Here is an 8,100-nt window from a genome sequence, read left to right as displayed (position 1 = left end):
CACCAGTGGGCAGGTACCAGTCCTCCCATCAGGAAGCCTGCACAAGCCTCTTAGCTAGCCTCAACAATTGGGGGCAGACAGCAGAAGCAAGAACTACAATCCTGCAGCCTGTGGAATGGAAACCAAAAGCAACAAATATACAAGGCAACTCCCATAAGGTTATCAGCTGATTTCTCAGCAGAAACTCTGCAGTCCAGAAGGTGTGGCATGATATATTTAAAGTAATTTATGGGAAGAACCTACAACCAAGAACACTCTACCCAGCAAGGCTCTCATTCAGATTCAGTGGAGAAATCAAAACCTTTACAGACAAGGAAAAGAGGAATTCAGCACCACCAGACCAGCCTTGCAACAACTGCTAAAGGAACTTCTCTAGGCAGAAAAGAAAAAGCCACAACTAGGACCAAAAAAATTACAAACGGAGGGCTTCCCCGGTGGCACAGTGGTTGAGAGTCCACCTGTCGATGCAGGGGACACGCGTTCGTGCCCTGGTCTGGGAAGATCCCACATGCCACGGAGCGGCTGGGCCCATGAGCCATGGCCACTGAGCCTGCGCTCCGCAACGGGAGAGGCCACAACAGTGAGAGGCCCGCGTACCGCAAAAAAAAAAAAAAATTACAAACAGAATAGCTCACTGGTAAAGGCAAACATACGGTAAAAGTAGGAAACCATCTACACACAAATATGATATCAACACCAGCAATCGTGAGAAGAGAAGAGTACGAATGCAGGATACTGGAAATGCATTTGATATTAAAAGACCAGCAACTTAAAACAATCTTGTTTATATATAGACTGCTATATCAAAACCTCATGGTAACAACAAAGCAAAAATCTTCAATAGATACAGACACGAAAAAGAATCCAACACAACACTAAAGTTAGTCATCAAATTACAAGAGAACGAAAGAGGAAGGGAAGAAAAAAGACCTATAAAAAAAATCCAAAACAATTAACAAAATGGCAATAAGAACATACAGATAATTACCTTAAACATAAATGGGTTAAATGCTCCAACAAAAAGACATAGACCAACTGAATGGCTACAAAAACAAGTCTGGTATATATGCTGTCTACTAGAGACCCAATTCAGATCTAGGAACACATACAGACTTAAAGTGAGGGGATGGAAAAAGATATTCCATGCAAATGGAAATCAAAAGAAAGCTGGAGTAGCAATACTCATATCAGACAAAATAGACTTTAAAATAAAGACTGTTACAAGAGACAAGGAAGGACACTACATAATGATCAAGGGATCAATCCAAGAAGGAGATATAACAATTGTAAATATATATGCACCCAACATAGGAGCACCTCAATATATAAGGCAAATACTAATAGCCATAAAAGGAAAATTGACAGTAACAAAATAATAGTGGAGGACATTAACACTCCAGTTTCATCAATGGACACATCATCCAGACATAAAAATCAATAAGGAAACACAGGCCTTAAATGACATAATAGACCACATGGACTTAATTGACATTTATAGAGCATTCCATCCAAAAGCAGCAGAATACATATTCTTCTGACGTGCCCATGGAACATTCTCCAGGATTGCTCACATGCTGGACCACAAAGCAAGCCTTGGTAAATTTAAGAAAACTGAAGTCATATCAAGCACCTTTTCCAACCACAACACTATGAGATTAGAAATCAATTACAAGAAAAAAACTGTAAAAAACACAAACACGTGAAAGTTAAATATATATGCTACTAAGCAACCAATGGATCACTGAAGAAATCAAAGAGGAAATCAAAAAATACCTGGAGACAAATGACAATGAAAGCAAGACAATCCAAAACCTATGGGACGCAGCAAAAGAAGTTCTAAGAGTAAAGTTTATAGCAATACAATCTTACCTCAGGAAACAAGAAAATTTCAAATAAACAACTTAATCTTACACCTAAAGCAACTAGAGAAAGAAGAACAAACGAAACTCAAAGTTAGTAGAAGGAAACAAATCATAAAGATCAGAAATAAATGAAATAGAGACAAAGAAAATAATAGAAAAGATCAATGAAACGAAAATCTGGTTCTATGAAAAGATAAACAAAATTGATAAACCTTTAGCTAGACTCACTAGGGAAAAAAGGGACAGGGCTCAAATCAATAAAATTAGAAATAAAAGAGGATAACTTACAAGGAACACCTCAGAAATACAAAAGATCATAAGAGACTAGTGCATGCAACTATATGACCATAAAACGGACAACCTAGAAGAAATGGACAAATTCTTAGAAAGGTACAATCTCTCAAGGTTGAACCAGGAAGAAATAGAAAAAATGAACAGACCAATTATAAGTACTGAAATTGGAACTGTGATTAAACTCCCAACAAAGTCCAGGACCAGATGACTTCACAGGCAAATTCTATCAAACATTTAGAGAAGAGTTAACACCTACCCTTATGAAACTCTTCCAAAATATTGCACAGGAAGGAACACTCCCAAACTTATTCTGCGAGGCCACTATCACTCTGATACCAAAACAAGACAAGGATATCACACAAAGAAAACTACAGGCCAATATCACTGATGAACATAGACGCAAAAATCCTCAACAAAATACTAGGAAACTGAATCCAGGAACACATTAAAAGGATCATTCACCATGATCAAATCCCTGGGATTTTTCAATGTCTGCTAGTCAATCAGTGTGACATACCACATTGAAAAATTGAAGAATAAAAACCATATGATCATCTCAATAGATGCAGAAAAAGCTTTTGACAAAATTAAACCCCCATTTATGATTTTTTTAAAAACTCTCCAGAAAGTGTGCATAGAGGGAAACTCCCTCAACATAATAAGGGCCATATATGACAAACCCACAGCAAACATCATTCTCAATGGTGAAAAACTGAAAGCATTTCCTCTAAGATCAGGAACAACACAAGGGTGTCTACTCTCACCACTAATATTCAACATAGTTTTGTAAGTCCTAGCCGTGGCAATTAGAGAAGAAAAAGAAATAAAAGGAATCCAAATTGGAAAAGAAGAAGTAAACCTGTCACTGTTTGTAGATGACATGATACTATACATAGAAAATCCTAAAGATGCTACCAGAAAATTACTAGAGCTCATCAATGAATTTGGTAAAGTTGCAGGACACAAAATTAATACACAGAAATCTCTTGCATTCCTACACACTAACAACAAAAGATCATAAAGAATAATTAAATAAACATTCCCATTTATCATTGCATCAAAAAGAATAAAATACATAGGAATAAATCTACCTAAGGAGGCAAAAGACCTGTACTCCAAAAAATATAAGACACTGATGAAAGAAATAAAAGACGACACAGATGGAAAGATATACCATGTTCTTGGATTGGAAGAATCAATATTGTCAAAATGACTATACTACCCAAGGCAAGCTACAGAATCAATGCAATCCCTATCAAATTACCAATAACATTTTTCAGAAAACTAGAACAAAAAATTTTCAAATTTGTATGGAAACACAAAAGACCATGAGTAGCCAAAGCAATCTTGAGAAAGGAAAACGCAGCTGGAGGAATCAGGCGCCCTGGTTTCAGACCATATTATAAAGCTACAGTAATCAAGACAGTATGGTACTGGCACAAAACCAGAAATATAGTTTAATGGAACAGGACAGAAAGCCCAGAAATAAACCTATGCGCCTATGGTCAAGTAATCTATGACAAAGGAGGCAAGGATATACAATGGAGAAAAGACAGTCACTTCAATAACTGGTGCTGGGAAAACTGGACAGCTACATGTAAAGGAATGAAATTAGAACACTCCCTAACACCATACACAAAAATAAACTTCAAGTGGATTAAAGACTTAAATGTAAGACTTGATTCTATAAAACTCTTAGAGGAAAGCATAGGCAGAACACTCCCTGACATAAATCACAGCAATTTTCTGAGCCATCTCCTAGAGTAATGGAAATAAAAACAAAAATAAAGAAATGGGACCTAATTAAACTCAAAAACTTTTGCACAGCAAAGGAAACCATAGACAAAATGAAAAGAGAACCTACAGAATGGGAGAAAATATTTGCAAATGATGCAACTGACAAGGGATTAACCTCCAAAATCTACAAACACAGTTCATGCAGCACAATATCCAATAAACAACCCAATCAAAGACTGGGCAGAAGACCTAAACAGACATTTCTCCAAAGAATACATACAGATGGTCAAGAAGCCCATGAAAAGATGCACAACATTGCTAATTATTACAGAAATGCAAATCAAAACTACAATGAGATTTTACCTCACACCAGTCAGAATGGCCATCATCAAAAAATCTACAAAAATAAATGCTGGGGAGGGTGTGGAGAAAAGGGAACCCTCATGCACTGTTGGTGGGAATGGAAATTGGTACAGCCACTATGGAGAACAGTATGGAGGTTCCTTAAAAAGCTAAAAATAAAACTACCGTACGACCCAGTAATCCCACTACTGGGCATATACCCTGAGAAAACCATAATTCAAAAGGACACATGTATCCCAGTGTTCACTGCAGCACTATTTACAATAGCCAGGACATGGAACTAACCTAAATGTCAAACGACAGATGAATGGATAAAGAAGATGTGGTACATATATACAAAGGAATATTACTCAGCTATAAAAAGGAACGAAATTGGGTCATTTGTAGAGATGGGATGGACCTAGAGTCTGTCATACAGAGTGAAGCCAGAAAGAGAAAAACAAATATTGTATATTAATGCATATATGTGGAATCTAGAAAAATGGTACAGATGAACCTATTTGTAGGGCAGAAATAGAGATGTAGACATAGAGAATGGACATGTGGACACGGGGGGGGAAGGGAAGGGTGGGACGAATTGGGAGATTAGGTTTGACATAAAGTACACTACCATGTGTAAAATGGATAGCTAGTGGGAACCTGCTGTATAGCACAGGGAGCTCAGCTCGGTGCTCTGTGACAACCCAGATGGGTGGGATGGGGGCACGTGGGAGGGAGGTCCAAGAGGGAGGGGATATAGGTATACATATAGCTGATTTACTTCATTGTACAGCAGAAACTAACACAACATTGACACAACATGTGTCTTTTGCATATATCTGGAGAAAAACATGGTTCGAAAGGATACATGCACCCCAATGTTTACTGCAGCACTGTTTACAATAACCAAGACATGGAAGCAACCTAAATGTCCATCAACAGAGGAATGGGTAAAAGAAGCTGTAGTACATATATACAATGGAATATTACTCAGCCATTAAAAAGAATGAAATAATGCCATTTGCAACAACATGGATGGACATGGAGATTTTCATGCTAAGTGAATTAAGTCAGACAAAGACAAATACCATATGATATCGCTTATATGCAGAATCTAAAAAAAAATGATACAAATGAACTTATTTACAAAACAGAAACAGACTCACAGACTTAGAGAACGAAATTATGGTTATGAAAGAGGAAAGATGGCGTGAGGGATAAATTGGGAGTTTGGGATTGACATATACACGCTACTATATTTAAAATAGATAACTAACAAGGACCTACTGTATAGCACAGGGAACTCTGCTAAATATTCCATAATAACCTAAATGGGAAAAGAATTTGAAAAAGAATAGATATATGTATATGTATAACTGAATCACTTTGCCGTACACTTGAAACTAACACAACATTGTTAGTCAACTATATCCAATATAAAATAAAAAAACCCAACAAGGACCTACTGCATGTAGCATAGGGAACTATATTCAGTATCTTATAATAACCTACAATGGACAAGAATCTGAAAAAGGATATATAATATCACTTTGCTGTACACCTGAAACATTGTAAATCAACTATACTTAAAAAAATTCAAAAGAATTCAAAATATTCATAAATAGGAGAATGGATAAGTAAATTGTAGTCTGTCTACACAGTGAAATACTATACAGCAAGGAAAATGAATAAACTGCAGTTACACACAACAGCATGGATGAAGCCCACAAATACGCTGAGTAAGAGAGAACTTCAGAAAATAATATATACTAAATTTTTCCATTTATGGGAAAGCTAGTCTGTGATGTTGGAAGCAAGGGGAGTTTCACATTTGACTAGGAAGGTAGGTACCAGGAAGCTGGTAATATTCTGTTTCTTGATGTGGGTGGTGTCATACAGATGTGCTGACCCTGCGATAAATCATTAAGCTGTATACTTTTCATTTGTGTGCTTTCTGTAGTATGTTATACATAAATGAAAAGTTTTTTTCTACAAAAATGCTTATTAGCAATTGCATGGAAAAAAAGAAATCCACTTGAGTTTAGTTTGAAGACAGGTTCCCACTACTGAAAATCACTGATAGAATATTCCATCCCCTATTTCACAGACTAGGAAACAAATATCCACATGTATTAAATGCCTGATTCTGGGTTTCAGAGATAATTAGTAATGGAGTCAGAACCGAAGGCTGTTTTTGAATTCAAACCGAAATCCAGAGCTTTCCACCAATCTGCCATGATATACACATAGTATACATAAATATATGTAAATCCCTCTAGCGCTGGGACCAAAGACTGCACTCATTCATTCAGTCATTCATTTGGCATCTATTACAAGGCAGCCATCGTGCTAGGCTCAGGGAGCTCTCTGTCTCCTGCCCTGCAACCCAGTGAGTGCCGTAAGAGAAATATAAACAGGTGCTGAGGAATACATGTAGGGAGCTATTATATCTTGGGTGGATCAGGGGTGTCTTCACAGAGGTATATTTATACGTGTGCTAGATATTCCACCAGGCAGATGTCTAGTGGTTAGGTGAAATGGTTTAATACTGCTGGACTGAAACCATGGCCACATCATTTACCTGTTAGGCAGTATTACCAAGCTGTATAAACTTAGATTAGTCACACGATCTCTGTGCATCAGTTCCCTCAGCTGTAAAATGGGGGCAAATTATGGAAGTTAATATATATAAATGTGTGCCCAGCACCTTCCTAAGCAGAGTGGGTACCAAGGATGAAGATGGGCTCAGTGGAAGTCTGCCTCAGTGGGGAGAAGTATTTTATTACTGACATTGTTTAGAATCGCCAACATAGGCTGGTCAGAAAAAGCAGAATTATCTTTTGGTTTTAATATTGTTTTTCAATTCTCTGTAGACAATGCAACTCCTTATTGGCTGCATCTGAAGCAGGTATTCCCACCGCCCCACCCTTCACCCTCTACACTACCAGATACATAGTAAGTACTACATAAAAGGTTGGAAGTATCATTGTTATTATTTAGGTAAGGAAGGTCATGTAGGAATTCTCCAGAAGTGAGGGTGGGGGCAGGGTTGGGGTAGGGGGGCAGGCTTTCCTCATAGAGGAAACAGTGCATATGAAGGCAAGTAGGTAAAAAGATTATGTTCCTTCAAGCTATCAGTTAATAGCTGAGCCAAGAAGCAAACTGGGCTTTCCTGAGGATAGCAGCTCCATCATTGGGAAGGAAAGCAAAGCATTGTGACTCTTTTCTTTGACAGCCACCATTGAAGGCCACCCGCAATTTCACATGAGATCCTTCTGTTCAACATTTTCCCCACTCCACGGCATAGTACGCAGTTGCCTTTCTGCTCTAGAGAGTCAAGGATGGCTCGAAGATATCCACCCTTGAGAGCGCAATTCTGCCACCAAGCTATTTCTATGCAGTGCTTCTTAGTGTGCTGATGTGAGTGCCTACTTTTTGTTTTTGTTTTGCGGTACGCGGGCCTCTCACTGTTGTGGCCTCTCCCGTTGCAGAGCACAGCCTCCGGACACGCAGGCTCAGCAGCCATGGCTCACGGGCCCAGCCGCTCCGCGGCATGTGGGATCTTCCCGGACCAGGGCACGAACCCGTGTCCCCTGCATCGGCAGGCGGACTCCCAACCACTGCGCCACCAGGGAAGCCCTGAGCGCCTACTTTGATGATAAGAATAATCAACTGCTTTGTCTTTTAGAGGGTTCTTAATGCCAACACTCCATAGTTCTTCTCAGTGAGTGCAATTAAATACAGGGAGGGACAAAGCCCAGCTAAGTAATTCACAAAAGCACAACTACGGAAAGAAAACTTTAGCTTGGTTTTTCCATCAGTCAGTTACTGGGCTGCTACCAAGGTAAGGGATTTTGTTACAGTG

This window comes from Monodon monoceros, unplaced genomic scaffold, assembly GCF_005190385.1.
Source record: "Monodon monoceros isolate NGI ecotype Baffin Bay Population unplaced genomic scaffold, NGI_Narwhal_1 Contig4933_ctg1, whole genome shotgun sequence".
Taxonomy (NCBI): Eukaryota; Metazoa; Chordata; class Mammalia; order Artiodactyla; family Monodontidae; genus Monodon; species Monodon monoceros.
The sequence above is the reverse complement of the archived record's forward strand: the minus strand, read 5'-3'. Positions refer to the sequence as shown.